Source organism: Boleophthalmus pectinirostris, unplaced genomic scaffold (genome assembly GCF_026225935.1).
Source record: "Boleophthalmus pectinirostris isolate CB_2022bp ecotype Guang Dong unplaced genomic scaffold, ASM2622593v1 HiC_scaffold_10, whole genome shotgun sequence".
In the NCBI taxonomy this organism is placed as follows: domain Eukaryota; kingdom Metazoa; phylum Chordata; class Actinopteri; order Gobiiformes; family Gobiidae; genus Boleophthalmus; species Boleophthalmus pectinirostris.
This window is the reverse complement of record NW_026570971.1, coordinates 19,885,697-19,906,755: the sequence shown is the minus strand read 5'-3', so window position 1 is coordinate 19,906,755 and position 21,059 is coordinate 19,885,697. Positions and strand designations below refer to the sequence as shown.

Here is a 21,059-nt window from a genome sequence, read left to right as displayed (position 1 = left end):
TTTTCTACAGTATTACACAAAATATCTCTATACTGTGTGCATTATTATTAGGCACGTTGTATTTATGAGGATTCATTGAACAACTACAGTGTTCTCAGTCAATCCAAAATGTTAATAAACCTCAAACCTGAATATTTAAGAAAGTAAAAGTGAAGTTTTGGTTTTCTGACGAGAAAATCTGTGTGCACAATTATTGGGCAACTCCTGTATTTTCCGGGCCACTGGCCGCGCTCTTAAGCCTCCAACCCCATCAAAAAATGACTGTGCGCCCCACAAACCAGAGCGCCCTATACACGAATCCACTCAGGTGTCCCAGTATGACTTCACTAAACTGTAAAGCCACACCACCCACAGCGCAATCAAACACGCACGGAGCAGACAGTGACCGCGTGGCGAAAAACACCCGCAGCCACACTCATCACTCCACGCTGACGAGGAATGGAACAGAGGAACAAACCAAAAAGCGAGTGCAATGTGCCACTCTGAGCCACAACTGAACAACTGAGTCACTGCGAACACGCCAACAATCCAGTGGTCCCAGACAGCACCCTCCCTACACGACACAACTGAACAAAGCCCAGAGTCACCGTGAACGCGCCGAACAAAGTCCCACTGACCCATCTAACTGTTGTGTTTTGTTTAAAGTCCGGTGCGGTTTATTTGTGAAAAAGTTAGAAAATAGACCATTCTATGACACTGCGCCTTATACAGTAATCCAGAGCGCCTAATAGTGCAGAAAATCCAGTATTCATGTACAGAATTATTACACAACAAAATGAAAAATTATAATTTTCCATTCTCACTTGTTTATTTTCATCTGTCAGAATAGTACAGTGCACAAAATTTACATATAAACATTTCTGACAAGTATTGTTGTAGTTGTTGTTGTCTAGTACTAGTGTTGTTGTCTAGTTGTTGTAGTTGTTGTTAATAATAATTATTATTCACATTTTTGATTGACCTAGAGCACTTTTAGTAGTTCAATAATAAAATGAATCCTCATAATAAAACTTGCCTAATAATTATGCACACATTGTATTTCTATTCACATGGAATCAGAAAGAACATTACATACTACTACTTTATTTACCTGTTTGCACATGTTCTATGTGTTTTTTAACTACAAATGGCAAATAAACTAACCTAATCTTTAATTAATGCCTTAACCTCTAACCCATAACCCCTTAATGAAGTAGTTACTAAGCCTGAATCATTTTCTTATTAAACTATTCGTTCATTTCATTAAGATAGTAAATAGTGTCACTTAAATGTGTTACTTGAGACTCGAGCAGAGGACTGTGTTGCTAGCAGGAATAGAAAACATGGTGTTCCCTCTTTAAGCAGCACCTGGCTCTCGGGCACAGCACCCACCTCATCCCCTGTGCGCTCTAATCCATGTCGGCAGGCCTGACGTGCTCTACCCAGCATGCACTTCTCTCTGTTTTTAACCACCACTGCCCACCCCCCTCACCCCACCCGCTTTCCCCTGCAGCACCTGTCACTGGCTGGGCTTGAATTACCTTCCAGCCCACCTTCGTATGGAGCATAAAGCACCAAGCCAAGATCACCCGCCAAACCCTGGCAGATCACAGCACACTATTTTGATTGCATTTCAAAAAATAAATTTGCTAATTACTGGTAACAATTATGGAGCGTACAACAATGATATCAAAGCTTTAATTTGGTCTCTATTGTGTAAAAGACAAAAGATTACGCAAGTGAATTTGGGTGTTTCTCACTGGAGTAGTTGTGCTGTAATTTGGAGCTAAGTTGAGGGAGGAAAGTTAGAGAAAAAAGTTTATTAAATTCTAAGACACTGCAATTTTCTATGGCATTGATTACTTTCAAGGGAGGTATACTAAAAAGTATACCATTAGTTAAAATATATTACTGTAAAATGCAGTCAATTGTAGGCTTGTATTATTCCACAGTGTGGCATTAAAACTATCAACGTATGCAAATGTAGGTGTTTGTTGCCATGGAAAACATGCAGAGAGCGGCTTGAATTCTGTGTTGTGGTCTGTTGCCATAGATGTACATGTGTAATGGTTATAATCATGATATTAGTATGTGTTTATTATATGTAAAAAAAAATTATTCTTGTATGTATTCTTATAAAAAAAAAAAACATGTTGGGGATTTACCAGCGACTTCTGTGGTTTAGAAGTATTTTAGGTTTGTCGTGACACAAAATGAGAAAGGAGAAAAGGTGATGGACAAACAACAGACAGTGTACAGACAACCGTGCGGTTCACCTCGGGAAATACTACAACATGAGAAGTCACTTCTTAAGTCGACACGCCGAAAATGTTCAAGAATGTGTTCAAAAAATCTATTCGGGACAAAAACTAAACATGACGTACATACAACAGCGCTGCCTCACAATAGCACTCAAGAAATAACCAAATACATTGTAGAATATAAAACGAGTGATTTACATTGTATTTAAAAGGTTAGTGGCTAAACTGGAGCCAAAATATAAAATGTCATCACATTCAAGTTTGTTTGGTTTTTTTATTTCCTATGAGGAAGATTCAAACATACATTGAGTAATAATGGGTTTAATGCAGCTTTGTTTACATTTTACAGAAACAAAACTTAAAGCCACATGGCTCGTTTGCATAAACCTCTTAGCGCTGAAAAAAACAGCTCGCTCCTTGCATGCTGATATGGTTCAGCTTCTGTCGGACTTACTCCATGAGGCTCCTGACAACAGTTTTATTACAATTGTTTATTTGTTACTTGAATTTCAAGTTGTTGAAAATGTCATTGATATGAATATGACAATAAATGTTGTACAAAATGACTGGTCAAAGCATTTTATAATGTTAGTCTTATTATTATGTATAATATCATAATATCGTGAGCCTCCCCACCATATCGTGAGCATTCCCATGATATCGCAATAAATATCGTACCTTGAGGTTTATACTGTGACGATATCGTATCGTGAGACCTGCATATCGTTACACCCCTACTTAGTACTAGTACAGGTCTGATCAGTACTTTACTAGAGTAGTAAAATTATTACTACAGCTAATCCCAACAAATAGCAGCACCGACCGCAGCCGCCACAGACATGTCACAAAATGACTCTATTGGATTAAATCTGCCACTGCAAACTCAATTGATTATAAGCTGCAACATGCATCTGCCTTGACATCAGCCATCTTTCCATTTATGAACTCACTAAATAAAAATGTCTTTGTTTATTGATGGACAAGTTTCTATCATAACTTTATTGAGCAAAGTGAAATTTTGACAATGTGTATTTTGTCCCTCATAAATGTTTATCTAAGGCTGAAGGGCGATTGCTCAAGCCAAGTGAAGTGCATGGAGATGTAGTCAATACAGGATAAATAAATGGGCCCTTGTCTGACTCTCTTCTCCGAACCGTCTACTTTAATTAACTCATCAGTCACCGGGCCAACAAGCAATCCAATTTGTAGCCTGTAAGTGACTGTGTGTCTATGCCCATCTCAGAGACTCCAGGAGAGAGAAGGATCCTGCTTTCACTGTACTGGGGACTTTAACCACCACTGTCTCCTTTAAGGTTCACCAGTAAGCGTCATAGAATTAACATGGGTTAGAATGGTGTTTCCCAAACTTTTTTTCCGGGGACCCATATTTTAAAAGTCACAAATCTTCGTGACCCAAGTCAACAGACATTGTTCGTAAATCACAAAATAAATGTGTGACCGTTATTGAACATTAATGAGGATATTTTATTGTTGACTGAGTGATCGTGTCTCTCTGAACAATTAGTATTACCCTATTTTTTTGGACTATAAAACCGGATTATAAGAAGCATTAAGTAAAACAAACAGATGGACACTTGAGACTTTTTTATTTCCAACGAGGAGTACTCAAATATAGACTGAGTAATAATGTGTTTAATGCAGCTTTGTGCACATTTGTTTACACTTTACAGAAACAAAACTTAAAAACACGTGGCTCATTTGCATAAACCATAAACTTTGAAAAAACAGCTCGCTCCTTGTGCACTGATGCGGTTCAGCTTCTGTCGGATTAAAGATCACAACTCAGTGAAATATATGTGAAAATCGGTTCGAGGTCAGTAAGCGCAACCAGAATTAATACATAAAGCGCGCGGGATTATAACACGCACTGACGATTTTTCAGGAAATTAAGGGATTTTAAGTGTACTTCATAGTCCCAAAAACAAACGATAGTCAAGTTTTAAACAAGGAAAAACTGTAATCAGTGTTTCCCACAGAAAATTTATTAAGCAAGGCGGTGCTGCTGAAGGAGTGAGGAGTGGATATGCTCGGAGATGTACTGTATATGTATATTGCAGAGCTACATGTAGATTGTGACAAGGCGGCCCCAAAAAAATCTCTTGTGTCTTGCGACCCAGTCTATGGGAAACAATGAGGACTATGGCTATCTTAAGTGGATTTTATTATAATAAAATAAATAAATAAATAACATAATAATAATAATAATAATAATAATAATAATAATAATAATAATAATAATAATAGATTTTATTTGTATTGCACTTTTCATTTAAAAAAACAAATGTAAAAAGGCTACAGTTGGTTTAAAATCACAGAATAACAAAAATAAAAACTCAGATCACCAGTTACATAGGTCTATATGTAACAACAAAATGAAAGAAAATAATAATAAAAATTGGGGGAATATATAAGACAATGTCGCTACAGTTCATTTTTCTGTGTATCTTTTCTGATGGAGGGTCCATTTCTCCATAGAAAGTAAAATTACGGATCAGATCTGCGCACATGTGAGGTCATTTACAGTGAGAATGCTTTTTTTCTCCAAGAGTATTTCAATATCAATAAAAGCATCTGTAATGGGAGAGAAGCAAGATGGAGGAGTTTCCTGTCATACCGTGCGACATTCCGGGCAAATCAATGTTATCTCCATGGAAACAAGCAGACGGACTTTCAGGGAAAAGTTACACAGTGCTCCTTAAAGCACTTTTTTGTAATATTTCTCTGTTCTGTAAGTAGTTTATCACATATAATTGGACATGAACAGAGTTAAACTGTTGAGACACAAGCATTGACTAAATGAGTAAACTGGACGTGGACCCTTCCCTACATAAGTATGATGTATAACGCTGTGAGTTTTGGCAGTTATTGCTTGGACAATTACATCTGCCATCATCATTTGCAATCATTTGTAAAACACATTCTGTATCCACACAGTCGTCGTTCATTTTCTCTTTGACATGTAGCAGGAATCTCAGTGGGCAGTGATCGCAGTGGGCGTTGGAACCGGTGACCGCTCCCTCCCCGGCCCATTTCCCTCACCATTACAGCGTACTACTGAGCCCGCTAATGGAGTCATACCACAGTCGATAATCTAGGTACCCCCTGTGGGAGATAAATGGATGGATGGCTGCTTTAGCCAGTATTTGGTGCAAATACTTTAACCAAATTACCACTGGACAGGACAAAATTGGGTAAAATTGGGGAGAAGAGTGGGAGGAGACATTCAGCTAATCCTCTGAGAATACTGTTTTCATGTTTCTCCTTCATATGAACTAGGGATTGAAAAATGAATGCGTTAACAATTTGCGTCAATTTTTCCTTTTAATTGTGTTAAAAATGCAACCAAGTTTATGGTCATGATCTGTAGGACTAAAGAAGATAAGCAGATGAGATATCCTGACGTTTGCTTGTCAAATGTTGTGTTGACTGTTACAACAAGAATAAAATATCTTGGGCCTATCATCACTGCAGACATGACAGGCCTCCGACCTTTTTCGTCTGGTGAACTACCTTTAAAAACAAAAATGTCTGAGAGCTACTTATTTTAGAGGTCACCAGCAATTGAGAAAATAGAAGAGTTATGGCAAACCGTAGACAGGGAATAGTTAGATGCTTCTTAAACATAAACCATTTAATAGTGCACAAGTTAGGCATCAAAATGATATTTTAAAATGACATTTACAGTAGTAATTAATCAGATTTTAGTTATTGAGTGTAATACTTATATTTCAGAAATCCCTTGGAGAGCTACTTGGAAGGGTGTGGAGAGATTCTGGTCTTGATAAAAATTCACCAAACACTCTTTTTTGTTCCAGCTTTAAATCCTTAATCTTGGGAATCGTTGCCAACACAGAATGTATGTCTTCGTCTACATCCATCTCGACCGCTTTGTTTACTGCTGTGCTGTGCCACAAAAGGGCACTTGGGTTTGACGTCATAGCTTCACAGCTCTTTGCTGATTGGCCGGTGCGCGGTCTACAACTTCTGGGGTTCTTGCAAACTGTCTAGTGTAATCTGATTCCTGACCTAGTCTCTGGAGAGAAATGAAATTGAGTGGAGGCACTCGGTGGTGCCAGCCTGTCTACATCCCACCCATCTGCCTATTAACATGTCTCCATTGTGATTACCAAGTTTATTTCTGTGCTATGAAGCATTGCATATTGGGTTTTACACTATTATACATTCTTATATTATGAAAGCCCAGAATTATAATCCAGACACTTTTCATAACCAGGGCCATGCTCGATTAAAGTGCTGGACCGACGAGGCGTGTCACCATTTTGTAACGAATGTGAAGAACCATATTAACTATCATTGACACCGTAGTATGCCTTAAATAAGCACAACAGTTCCACCATAAGCCTGTAATTGAGTTTTCAATTTCATTTTGACGACGTGCATCACATAAAGTCGTCCCCCGAGTTCTTGTTATGGGGTAACAAGCTCTGAGTGATATGTATGTATTTGACTAAAGTAGACGGCACACACTGGCACTGGGAATGTTTATTAGGAGAAAAATTGTCAAACGCTACCTGTCACGGCGTCTCAGGAGAAGTGCCAGATTTGATTCAGTACAACCACACCTAAATGTACTACTCAAGGACTGCTAATACCGCTAATAAGGACAGTAGTCAGAGAAAACTGAATTGAGAAAAAGTAGTAACTGTGAAGACACTGGCTATAAAAAATCAATTCGTAGAGAAATTACTGAAAGTTTTGACAGAAAGTGAACATAACAGTGCTGATTTCCATTTTTTTTTTTTCCCCGTTCCAATCCATAACACATTTTCAGATTCCATCCTCTAGCCATTACTGCTCATTTCAATAAATTTGCACAAAAGCAGATACTATTTTGGCAGTTATTTCACAAACTGAACACTAGCAATAACATGGTCAAGGTAATGCGGTAACAGTCCACATTTTAAGGTGTCACACAGCTCGACTTTCTGAATAGATGGTCAAAGTGCTCTTGAGAAGAATTTTGAAAGACTATAATTTAGGTTAGGACCCCAATCTATCTACAGTGGTGCTGCCAAAACTTTTATTATTGCCATTTATTGACTTGACTAAAAATGAAATAACTGAAGAGTGGAGAATTGTGCTGACTTTTGGCATGTTTCCATAGATTTCTATAATAATCCCCTGCTGTTTACTCTGGCCACATAGTCACGCTCTCAGCAGGACTGCACTGTTGGCCGCCAGTGCACCAAAATTATCAAAATTGAAGGCTAAAAATGTTTTGTATTCATACTTTGCAGCTGATGCCATCAACGTTCCCTGGGGGTGTGAAGCTGACTGAAGCACTATTCTGTCAGAAGCTCTGGTACTCAAGTTACTCTAAATCTGAGCTTTATTTTAAGACAGTCTGATAGGGTGTAGGTTTGCAAAAGGACGGTGGGGACATGTCACAACCAATATTTGGGGAAGATAAAATAGTCCCTACCAATATTTGCAATTTTATTTTAATAAACAAAAATACACATTTTTTCCTTTACTTTTCCAAACTTAATAGTATTAACTGAACACATTTTAGTTTTAGTCATTTTGTTCATTAGACGTTCAGTGATATGACGACAGGGTTACACCTGCCACTATTTCACTGGCTGTAGCAGAATGATGTGGAGCCAGGAGCCAGGAGCCTGAACTGGGGAAGCAGCAGGACAGTGCAGCACCCGAAGAATACGGCTTGAGCAGGCGTGAGTGAAGACGATGCACCAAACTTTGAAAAACTTTTCAAAAGGAACTTACTTGGCTTCATCTTCTGTTAAACTTGTCTTATAATGAGTTCGCCATGGAAAAAGAGCGACTATCACCACACGTGCACCTCCCAAACAACTACTACTACCTACTCTCGTGCTGTTAGCAGCCGGACTCTACTGACAATATTCCATGGAAAGATTTTCGGACATTACCTCACAAATCTCATCACCAACAAGCAAAGGGAAATCTGCTACAGACTTCTACATTACTGTTCTCCACTAAAGAATCTCTGCCCAGACTCTGTGTGTGTTTTGGAAAGAATTCATAAAACATATATACAACTTCTTCTCCCATTTGACCCTTTCTTATAAAGATGTGCTGTTTAGTTTTTGCAGTGTGCATCATACCAAAAGTAAACAATATTATATAATTAATCTGTTAATCAAGTAATCTATCAGTTGGTTTCATGGGGGGCGGGCACCAAAGCTGAGACCAAACCTACGCCCTTGCAGTCTGACCGCATAGAACTGACTTGGTTGACTCTAACAGTTGTGATGATTTTTACACTTAGTCTCCCACAAATAACATTACAGTTACAAGCTTTTCAATTAGTCACTATCACCTTTTTTGTTGAAAATCAAGCATGAACAGTTGTATTGCACAGGCTCCTGAAAATGTGCAGTTTAAATCCATTTTGTATTTTTTCTTGAGTTTTCAGACAATTAAACCTTTTTGTCTGTGTTTGCTAATAAGCAGCATGATGTATCAATAACTTTAATCTTAATGTTGGTTTAATTAATCCTTAAACCAAAATAAACTCTCAGAGTTATACTAGTATATGCCAACTGCTCTTCACTTGACGGCTGCCTCTTCTGTTATGCATAGATAAAAGAGCAGTTGGTTGGACATAAAGGGGACATATTTCAAAGTTTATCTCAATTTAATATGAAGCATCAGCACTCTACTTTAATCTAAGAGAAAGGGTATATCTGGCCTTTTTCTACAAGATATCCGTTTGGTGTTATAACTCTGCAGAAATCCTTATAAAAAGATTAGAAAACTACACAAAGTTTTTATATTCACGGGTTTAACTTGTGGTGTGCTCAGAATAAGAACAACGTACATTATAAAGTGATGATCGGCAGAAGATGACTAAGCCAGCGGTCTTTGGAAGCTCGCATACACTGCCATTTTGTTGTCTGCTACTTTGATTTTGTAGCACTTATATTTTAAATGTTTCATGGACACCCTGCTGGTTCTTCATAAACTCTACCAAGCGAGTTCCAGCTTTTAGATCTAAAAGTTTCTGAGTTATGTTTTGTCTGAGAAACCAAAACACTGAAACTGACCTTTTAGATTTTTCTATTTTATTCCCTTGTTGTCAGATGATTCCATTACAAAAGTTATGCATGTAAACAAGTTTTCATCTGCTGAATATAACACAAGTGTCTGTTTTTATGTTGTTTCGAATGTAAACCATTAACAAAAACCCACATAGTTGTAAAAATATATTACATATTACTTTTCTGATCTATGTTATAATGTTTCTTCATCAAAAACATACCCGGAGTGGTGTTTGATTCATTCATACAGGTTTAACACTGTTCTACTTTGTACCTTGTTGAGGAAGTGCTCCACTGTGTTTTTATACTCCATCTACCTTCACTAGAATCATTTGGATTATTTCTGCCTAAATATTAATTCATAACAAAATATTCTACACCACATCACATTTTTTAAACTTATCAAGCAAGATAAATTCTAAGCACTTTTAAGTCTTAGTTCTTTGGATTACAGCTGAATTTATTTAGTTTTTCCAGAATATTTTTGTGAGGGAAAACCACTGAGAAAAATCCTACTTTATAGACTTTACGATTTTGGGGGGGGGGGAAATAAATAATAATAATTGTTTTACCAGGGATGTAACAATAACTGAAATATCGTGATATCGTCAAAGTTCTCACAATAATATCGTGGACCATCACAATATATTGAATTACAAAATGCTTAAATGAAGAGTTATGGTGCAGCAATAGCTAAAAAAAAGACACAGGGAACTACATAGACCATGATCCTTTGCTCCGTTTAGCAGTGTAGACTACATGAAGAAATAACAGTTCTAAACACTTTTAAGTCTTAGTTCTTTGGATTAAGTCTTGTCAAGGCATTTTAAGAGGAAAAACTCACATATTCACAGTTTTGTTAGCCTCCACAAAATATCTCAATAAATATTGTACTGTGAGATGTGTATCGTGAAAATATTGTACCGAGAGATTTGGATATTGTTACATCCCTAATCGTAAAAATTAGGCACCAAGTTTACAATCTATTCCAGCGTGAAGCAATAATACAAATTTATTTCTTGATGAGCTTTCTAAATAAGTCTTCAGGGCATATTTTTCGTCACTCCAAAATGTGTTCACTCCAATAAAAGGAGAAATTCATCTTCCTCTGAGTCACAACATAAATTACAAATTGTCACTGTTCTTTCCAGACCCTTGCTTCTGCCAGTGACCTTTAGGAATCCTGGTGTGTGATTAGTCCTGAAGTAACAGATGGCCTGCCTGTTTTATTTGCCTGTACTTAAGATTTCCACATATAAATATTGTATATAAGTATATACAGTATTCTCTTTTACGGATGTAACAATAACCGATATATCGTGATATCGTATCATCAGAGTTCTCACAATAATATCGTGGACCATCACAATATATCGAACTACAAGTCTCTTTGCTTAAATTAAGAGTTATGGTTCAGCAATAGCTAAAAAAAAGACAGAGGGAATTACATAGACCATGATCCTTTGCTTCATTTCAGTGTAGACTTCAGAGGTGGGACCAAGTTGTTGTTTTGCAAATCTCAAGTAAGTCTCAAGACTTTGACCTCAAGTCCAAGTTAAGTCCAAGTCTTCTGCTTTGAGCATCAAGTCATTTCAAGTCTTTAAACCAAAAAGTACCAAATATAGTTTACATTTTGGCTATTTATATGACTTTTAAACTTTTATACCATGACTTAAATAGTCATGGTATAGGAGTATTTATATAAGAGTTGTAGAAATGCAAATTTTTCCTTTTTAAATGTCTTGACAAGAGTGCAAATCATTACAGTCAGAACAGAAAAATGTAAGGGTACTTAACAACAATTTGTCATGTTGTCTGCACTAAAATGGAAGGATCATGTTCTATGTCGTTCCCTCTGTTTTTACTGTATTGTACTGCATATTACTGTAGTACATTTGAGTATCCCAGTACTTCAGTTACTACCAAAGTAACCAATAGAGAAGTGGACATGTTCCAGTTTGTTCCAGTAAAATTCATTGCCACATTGATTAACTATAAAGAGAAAAGTATTTTATAAAATCATTTATTTTTTTAGGAGAAGCATCAAGTCTTCTCAAATCACAGGCCTCAAGTCCCAAGTCATTGACCTTCAAGTCCAAGTCAAGTCCCAAGGCTTTGTCTATTTTGCCAAGTGAAGTCTCAAGTCCTAAAAATAGTGACTCAAGTCTAACTCGAATCCAAGATACGACTCGCAAGTCCCAACCTCTGGTAGACTTCATGAAGAAATAACAGTTCTAAACACTTCTAAGTCTTAGTTCTTTGGACTGAGTCTTATCAAGGCATTTTAAGAGGAAAAAGTAGCATATTCACAGTTTTAGCTGTTTATACTCCACAAAACATCGCCATAAATATCGTACCATGAGATGAATATCGTGATAATATCACGCTGAAAGATTTGGATTGTTACATCCCTAATCATGAGCCTCCCCACCATATCATGAGCTTTCCCTCGATATCACATTAAATATCGTACTGTGAGATTCATACTGTCATGATATCGTAACATGAGACTTGGATATCGTTACACCTCTTTTCTCTTTATATTCTCTCTATATTACACAAAATTTACTCCTGTGTGCTTTAAACCATGTTATAATACTGTTACACCATCAAAAACATACCCGGAGCTTTTGTTTCATTCACATATGTTCAATTCTTCAGTCTTGTCTCTGATTTCACGTTGCCACTTTTGTATATACTGATCTGTTAGAATGCAGTCAAGCAAAACTTTCTGTCTGTTGTTAGCCACAGAACAAGAATTTCAAAACTGTTGTGACCATACTGGCCAGACAGAATCATCTTGACTTTGATATTTGCATCTGAAAATACACAACAGTTGAATCGTTTTCGGAACACATTCTCTGCCTTTGGGGTATTTCCTTTGAACTCCTGTTTTCTTCCAAACTTTCTGAAGGTCACTCATCCTCCAGTCCAAACAACTGGCCCAAAAGTTGATACGCGCTTTAAAAAACAAAACATGAATTAACTAAAGATATACGAGCGGTGAGGACAAGTTTGTATCTGGCAACACTAAGCTCCATCACTTCCTCCTCTAATCTCTTGCCTTAGGGTTTTCTGCTCCAGCATCCCCCCTTCGCACACTCAGTTTCTTTTGTAGGCATCCTTCCAAGACAATATACACAGGCTGTTTCCTTTTAAGATATTGAGCAAGTGCTAAATGGCCCAGGGCAGCGAGTAGTTGTTTTAGAATAGATTGTGCATATGCAGAATTGAACAGATGCTTGGTAAGAATGTAACTCTCATTGAGAAGCGTAATTTGTTAAGGAACACCGACCTGTGGCTTTGTAATGGGAGCAAGCACTTGTACCTGATGTAGAAAACAGCAATACAGCTTTCTAATGGAGATTTTCATGGAATTTGGGGAATTAAATTGGATTAGTACAATTAATGTGAAATTTGTCCTCTCCATTGACCAATCCTTCAATTTCACTGGGGCAAACTGGTCAGGATTACCTTAGCTGGAGGATTTTGCATATTGTGAGTTAATAAGTTGGTTACATACACCCTGTAAGCTCATCCATTGGTCTTTTATCATACTTTTTTTTATTATTCAGTTGCTATGATGTTGCACACTTAAAAGAACACTAAAATAATTTGAAAATAAGTAAAAACAAATTAATAAATTACTACTATAATATTAAAGATATCCTTTTACTGTCTGAAGGGGACATAGGACCTCATTTCCCAGTTACCCAGAGTGTTGGAGACATGTGGAGACACTTTTATAAATATTCCATCCAGTCCTTCTATTTGCAGAGGTTACTGGGGCTAGGCTAGTGCATGTCAATGGCCATAGTTAGCCTGCCACTAAAAACGTACCCACTCCACAAAACACTCGAAGAAAATCTTTTATTACGCCAGACTGTTGATGTAAATGTCTGTGTTGATAGAAGAATTTTAGAAGTAAAACAAACCTTGCATTTTAAGGATTTATGTCTGAGCAGCAGCAGTGATTTGCATTTCGTGATAGAAAGCTTGGCAGCGGCAGACTGATATATGAGAAAATAGTCCCTCAACATATTTCAAACATTATTCTATCAACTCAGACATTTACATCAACAGTCTGATGTAATAATAGTTTTGCTTCAGGTGCTTTGTGGAGTGGGTAAGTCTGTTTTTAGTGGCAGGCTAACTATGGCCATTGACATGCACTAGCCTAGCACCAGCGATCTCTGCAAATAGAAGGACTGGATGGAATTTTTTTTTTTTTTTAAGTGTTTGGTGTACTAGGAAATGAGGCCCTATGTCCAAAATTCCAGACTGTCCATTTAAAACATGAACAACAGAACTAGTGCATTTCTAAACTGTTGTTGTGGTCCAAAGTTATTCTCTTCTTACATTGTGAATATGAGTTTGCAAGCGATTTTCACAACTTTCAGAGGCCAGAGTAGAGTTTGCCACAGAAATACTAATAACAACTAGCATGCTAACTGTGTCCTTCCTGGTCCTTGAATAATAAAATCCTTTATAATTAGATGCAGCCACTACAAAGCAGACTTATTTTGCCCGTTTTCCTCAAATACATAGAACAAAATCGGGTACAGGCTCTTTAATTGTGCAAATAAAAGTATGATATCTTTCAAGCATATTCATGTTTGCAAGATGTCAATAAATGTCAGTTAGAAGGATGAATACACTGCAAAGTACAGCCTTAAAATAAAGCCACACATGTAATATATTTTTATCATATTGGTCCACTGACAAAGCATGCTGCAAAAACTCAAAGCCCCAATTATATTCCATTTCAGCAAATTGTAGTTGTCAAATTTTCAGTTTCTCCACACTTAGACACACAGAAGACAGAGTGGGCTCCTTGATCTCTATGAAATTGGACAAGATTGAGCAATACAACTTTGTCACCAGATAAAACAGATAATAAGGACCCAATTTCACTCAATTTCACTCAATTCTGACGATTCTCACACAGCCTTTGTAATGCAGCTTGTAATCAAAAGGCATGAAAAAAGATGTCGAAGCACATTTTTAGGTACAATTGTGAAATGAAATCTATTCTTTTGCCATTTGAACTATGATGACCTTTACCAAAATAAAACTTATCCCACAAACTAAATGAAATTAAACTTGCACTTTGCGAGACCTTTAAAATAAATGGATGTGGGAAACTTTGTAGATGGAAAAAGAGGAAACACTGAATATTTTACCATAAGAAGTAAGACATTACATTTGTCATTCATATTAACATAACATTTTATAACTTTGACTTTCAATCTTGTGCCGATATGATGAGTTGTTTAGATTTTGTTTTGGATCTCAAGTGTCCAAACAGAAACCACAATTAGATCCTTCTGTAGGTTGCCAGATCTCTCAACTGAAACCAGCTTGCAGTCTTCCTAAAAGGACTCTTTATTGTCTGATCTGTCCTAAGCAGCATTTGACTGATAATGGCATTGGTGATTCAGTTGTGCTTGCATTTCCGAAGTTGAGAAGTTGAAGTACATGTTTTTTTTTTTGTTTAATTTGTTTGAAGAGTTGAAAGCCGGTAAACACTTGGAACTTAGAAGCTTGCGAAAAATGTTACGAACCTTTTAAAACCTACTTACAGAAAAAGGTTAGTGATGTGACGTTCATGAACAAGTCGGCTCTTTTAAACTGTTCCTTAATGTAAACTAGAGCCCTGCACTGCACCCGCGGGACCCGACACAAAACAGTACAGTGCGGGCTATATTTTGAAAGCTCATTGTGTGCGCTGGACTGCACAATGCTGGAGCAGGCAGGTGGGATGATAAACTGCAGTCTCACAAACTAAATATGAGTGTAAGTAAAATATGCAAATGATTCATGTTTATCTATCATACATCATTTGCGCTGGATATTTTATTTGGCATTAATTAAAACACTTTAACATGCTCTAATCTCGCGCACATTTTAGACAATTCCTTTATGCTTCTCCTTGTTTGACAGAGTTTATGAAAGCAAAAGTCAAAAGTCCTCATCTTGCGGGATTTGCGGACAGGAGCGGGACAAAATATCACATATGTGGGCGGGAGCTGGACTGAAAATTCTGTCCGGCACAGACCTCTAATGTGAACTGTTTAAATCGGATCTCATTTTCGCAAAGAGTCAAATCTCTTTTTTCAAATTGTATGTATTTTTAATTAACTTTGAACCAACACAAGAATCAGCACAGATAGAACTTTTTAAATTATTATTATTAACATAGTGCCACTTTTTATTTAGATAATGCATTCAGACTTCAACTTCAAAGGCTAAACTCACTCCCACTCTCAGTTTGAACCATTTCAAACAAATCTTAGCCTTGGTCATTTCCCTCTGTGATTTGTCTGTTGCCTAAATAAAATGATTGTCTTTTGTCCTTTAGGCTTTATTAAATATACGTCTCTTTTAAATGAGCTGATCCAAAAAGATTTGGATCCCCGAAAGTCCCATCTGTAAAAAGTGTGTTGTGCAGTCCACAATGGTAAATGAAAGTCATGGCGCACAGTTGTAGTCCGGCTGTGTTTGTGTCGGCAGGAGAAGACTTTGATGCTTGTGTTACTGTGTTTCCTCATCACAGACCTGCAGCGCTGGACACAAACTACAGCTCCGAGGTGAAAGGAAACAGCAGGATATCTATTTATTATTGATCACTCCTGGGCCAAATACAATGTGCCTACATACCACCTTTAAAGAATACACCATTTTGCTCAAGCTTAAAATTTAACAACGAGCATGTGTATTTTGGCTCACAGACTATAGATATGAGAAGAACCTTTAATTCTCCTACGGTGGGAATTGTAGTGTTGTCACAGCAAAGTAAAAGAACAGGAGTAGTAGAATAAGAAGGTTATAGGGCCTATATAAAACTCTTGCACCCAAGTGACTAAATGTGACAGGGACGCCGTGTTGACAGTGGTGGATTAGCAGTGAGGAAAGGCACAGGGTGTGATATTAAAGTATAGTTTATACTGTAGTTATAGATCGGGTAGATTTCAGTTCAATCTAATGTGAACTTGATAAAATAGCGAAAATATATTGTGCACTAATTAATGTGCAGATGTTGTAGCACGCAAAATCACTCATGTAAGTGTAAAAAACAGAAAAAACATTTATCTGACTTTTATTTTCTACAATTCACATTTCTAAGCAGTTAATTAACATTAAGCAAATGAAGAGTGTTTAACAGAGAGCATTTGGGATTGTTTCTCTCTGCCTCATTAATAGACTAGTTAATGCTAATCAACAATATAGAAACATTCAGATTTTGAATTGTTATGAGACATTAGTTGAATCATTCAATAAAACTAAGCAAAGAAAAATATATAGATATAGAAATACATTCATAGCTTAATGAATGTATAGCTTGAAATGCTGTTAGCCTGTTTAGCTGCAGAAATCCACTTCTATACAATAATAATGTTCCATTTTTGCATTACATTTTTATATGTTTGCAACTGGTATGACTTGGTGAACATGTTAGTGAGTGTTTGGAGCACTACTCGTTTAAGCTTTGTGCACATCTTATGTTGGCTACAGCCACTTATCATTGTATTGTGTGATGTGTGGTGTGCACTTCTTATTTCTGTGCAGGATGCGCATGACTTGATTTGTGTCTTTGGTGAGTGTTTGTACGAGGGCGAGCTCTTTGCACTGTGTCTATATATATCTCTATATCTATCTATCTATCTATCTATCTCTCTCTCTCTCTCTCTCTCTATCTATCTATATATATATATATATATATATATATTTTTTATTTATTTTTTTTTTTTTATTTTATAAACTGCATATGTTTGGAAAGCTCCTACATCATGGTGATGGAGAATATTTTTTGAGATAAGATTTGTATGGACGTGACTGGAATGACTTGGTGAATGTGTTAATGAGTGTTTGGAGCACTTCACACCTAGGTTCAACTATTACTTTATGTTGTCACAAAGAAGCAGCTCTATAGCTTCAAATAAACTGACACACAAAATATAAACTCCATGACTGTATTAAAACTCTCATTCGATTTTCTCAACAGACCAATCAGAACAGATACAGAGATTTCCTGTTTAATGCTTGTGTTTGTGCTAATGTGTTGAGTCGGACAATTTAGAATAAGTACTGATATGATCTGGATATATTTGCCGCTGGCTTATTTATGATGAATAAATTCTACAATTTTCACATGGTTTTACACATTCTGTCACCTTCCTGATTTGGGGCAAATAGAGTCAAAACATTTAAGGAATACTACAAACTTTGAATGTAAAGAAAATGTTATGTATTTTTGTTTTTGAGTTTTGTTCTGTTCAGATGAAGCAGACAGCTGTTAATAAAAGTGAGCCTCTTTGGAGCACTGGGGTCCAGTCATCCACTGACGACCGGATGCCAGTGTGATCCTCTATGTGCTTATTTTCCTTCTCATCCTCACTGCTGGAGGAGACCAGACAGTCTGCAGAATCCGGGTTACAGGGTGGTGCAGTTGGCCTTTTTGCAGAAGTTACTCCCTCGTCTTCATCATCAGGACCAGAAGTCAGTGCCTTCTGAAAAAAAAAAAAAAAAAAAAAAAAGGATGAACATAACAGCACTATCAATTTCCCTCTCTAGACCAATTAACTGTGCCTGTGTTGGTCTTGTCTTCAGATATAAGGCATTCATGTAAAATATGAACATTACACGTTCATAATGTGATTTAAAGAGTAGATCACATCTGACAGAAAAGTCACAACAACACAGAAATTACACTGAACTCTTTTGATTACCAGCAGCTTTAGTTTAGTGTAATTTTTAGTCAAAGTAAAATGCAAGTGCAACTGTTTTAACTGGATTTACAACTAATGAACTAGAATGAGTCAGACTCTCACATTTTCACTGTGGTTTGTCGTATTGGGACAGTTTGTGTCAGTATACTCTTGAGAGAACTGTCTGTCTGTCTGTCTGTGTTTTTGCTCATGGACCAGAATTATTTTGCAGAATTTAATTATTTAAATATTTTGATTTATATGTACTTAAAACATTACTTAAAAAACATTGTAATACTGTGATGATAGCTCCTGTAGTGTCTTTGTTTTTAACTGGTTTTCTAACATTCACCATAAATGTAACACCACATTGAGTTAATAGTTTTATTCTAAGTCATTGTTAACACAAAACTTTTTTTCCCTTATATTTTATATTTCTTATATTTGTAAATATAAGAAATGTTTTATTTGTGTCCAGTTTCTTTATAAGGCCAAGGGAAAAAGGCTGCAGAAGAATAACATAAGAAATTAAAATAGTTCAAATTGTTTTACTTACCAATTTTTATACACAGCAGATCCAGAAAACTTTTTCCACTCTCTGTGCTAAGAGCACGATCCATGAATGTGTCAAATCAAGTCAAGTGTCAAAAAGTCTTTCTTTTTCAAAATATGAAAGATTTGAAGATGCCATGTCATTCAAACAAACCAGTCTTGAGGAGAGGCCTGTGCATGGGTTTAACTTTATATTATAGGTGACATTTCAAGAGTTTGACCCTTCAAAAGATGATATTTTGACTGAAATGCTACTATGGCAACTGAGCTAAGTGTTATTAACTATAAAAGCCAAGGATAAACAATTTACTTTAATTTAATTTAAATTCTTCATAATAAAATATAAAGTGTAAACTAATTGGAACAATGGTTTATAAAAGCATCAGACAGATCAACGACCATCATTTAAGGTAAGTATTAAATCTTTAGGATTTTTTCTGAATTTCTAGATCAAAAACTGTTTCTGAGCATTTGGTGCGGTGCTCAGTAATGGTGCATAAAGATACAGAACGTGCCTATAGAGCTTCTGCATCCACGTGAATAAATCTGACACGATTCACCAAATGGTGAATTAGTGGTAATAAATGGCACAGAGTTCACTTTTGAAGTTTTTTTGTCATTAAAGAAAATTGTAGACAAGCATTTCTTTTTAAAACTAATCATATTAAACATTACATCATACTACAACGATACCATACTCACAGATGTTGTAACCCAATCTGGCAACATGATATGACCTGGTATTTTCTCTACATGACCCAATAAAGCCCACAGTTCTTTGCACTTTGAAAACTTGGAAGATGAATGGCTGCTTATGTTGTATGCCATTGTCTACAGGATATTGAACCATTGCTTGAGCTATAATTTTCTGTTCTAGCGTCGTCTGCCTGCTCCCATTTCCTCGGGGACTCTAAAATACAGCAGCAGTGACTGGCCACAGCTCTGACCAATTGAGCATAGCGCGTGCACTTAATTGAATACACTAGAAAATGTGTGTTGAGTATCTCGTGGAAAATTCAAAAGCATCCATCTTCAGTATTGCGGTTGCAGAGTGGTAAATTAAGGTTTTTTTTGTTTGTTTTTTTTATGTGGCAGACTTTGGACAGCAGGTAAAACCAAATGAACCCAGTGTTACCTGATGTTTGAGGTCATTTTTTTAGCAGCAGCAGATGGGTGTTGCTTCAAATCAGTCTTTTCTTCCCTGGACCACTTTTTGGACCACTGCAATCTATGAACACAAGAATTTTGAAGATGGCTGGACTCTGTAGTTAAGCTGCCACAATTTGAGCCTATATACTGTTTTGTTTTTTTTCTCCATATATCGTTATTTCGTTTTACCAAAAGGAGCATTATCTCATTTTTATTGTGTAAGGCCCATGACTTAGTCAGGCTGGTGCCACCTAGTGCCTCCGCTCAATTTCATTTCTCTTTAGCGACTAGGTCAAGAATCAGAATACACTAGACGGAAGAACCCCAGAAGTTGTAGACCGCACACCAGCCAATCAGTGAAGAGCTGTGAAGCCATGACGCCAAACTCAAGCGCCTGTCTGAGTCCCTTTTGTGGAACAGCACAACAGTAAACAAAGCGGTCGAGATGGATGTAGATGAATACATACATTCTGTGCTGGCAACGATTCCCGAGATCGAGGATTTAAAGACAATGACAATGTTTAGTGAATTTTATCAAGGGGAAAGACGTTATTGCCCTTCTTCCTATGGAATTCGGCGCATTACGTACATCACGACCATAGAGTGATAGGAAGATAGGATAGGAAGTTCTCTAGGAGGCCCTTCCGGCTCCTTCTGACTCTGGCTTTAATGGACTTATGTTAGGATCTGAACGCTGTGGTTGACGTCACACTCACTTAGTCCACTTCTTTTATACAGTCTATGGTCATGACCAAACAGCAGCGACTGGTTAAATAAACTAAGTACCCTACTACCATCAAGCGAACGAATCCTAATGCTGCGAGGTCAGACGGTTTCCACGAAGTGAAAACAGCTGATTAATGAGGCTATCCATCGTTGGCTTGTCTCCAGAAGGTTGGCGACTCCAGATTGGCTGTAATGATTCTAGTGAACTTGAACGGACTTTAAAAACACAATGGAGCTCTTCCTGTAGTGTAGGAGTGTTTTCTGTTTGCGAGAAGAACTCAGCCTAAATATGCAGGATTTGTCTGAATGAAACAAAACACAAGTCCAGATATGTTTGTGATGATAAATTGTGTAATATGCCCTTTAAAGTGTTTGTAATTTCCTTTGTGATGAATGAAATTGTCGTTGGATTCATTGTTGTGTAATTACAGTAAAGACAGACTCCGGCAGATCACATAAGCCTTGAGCACATGAGTGGATTTGAGGCAGTGACAGACAGTGAAAAACAAAGCTCATATTTCTGCATGTATTCTTGTGAATCTGTGTGTTGTTACAGCTGTACTTGAACAAGGGCTAATCTGTCTGTATTCAAATGCACAAGTGATTTCCACACACAAACT

At 36.9% G+C, this 21,059-nt stretch overlaps 1 protein-coding gene across 1 annotated transcript in view; it reads left to right on the top strand.

Moving 5' to 3' along the window:
* Positions 1 to 21,059, top strand: part of alk (ALK receptor tyrosine kinase) — a 582,818-nt gene that overhangs the window by 450,449 nt on the left and 111,310 nt on the right. The window lies entirely within an intron of this gene.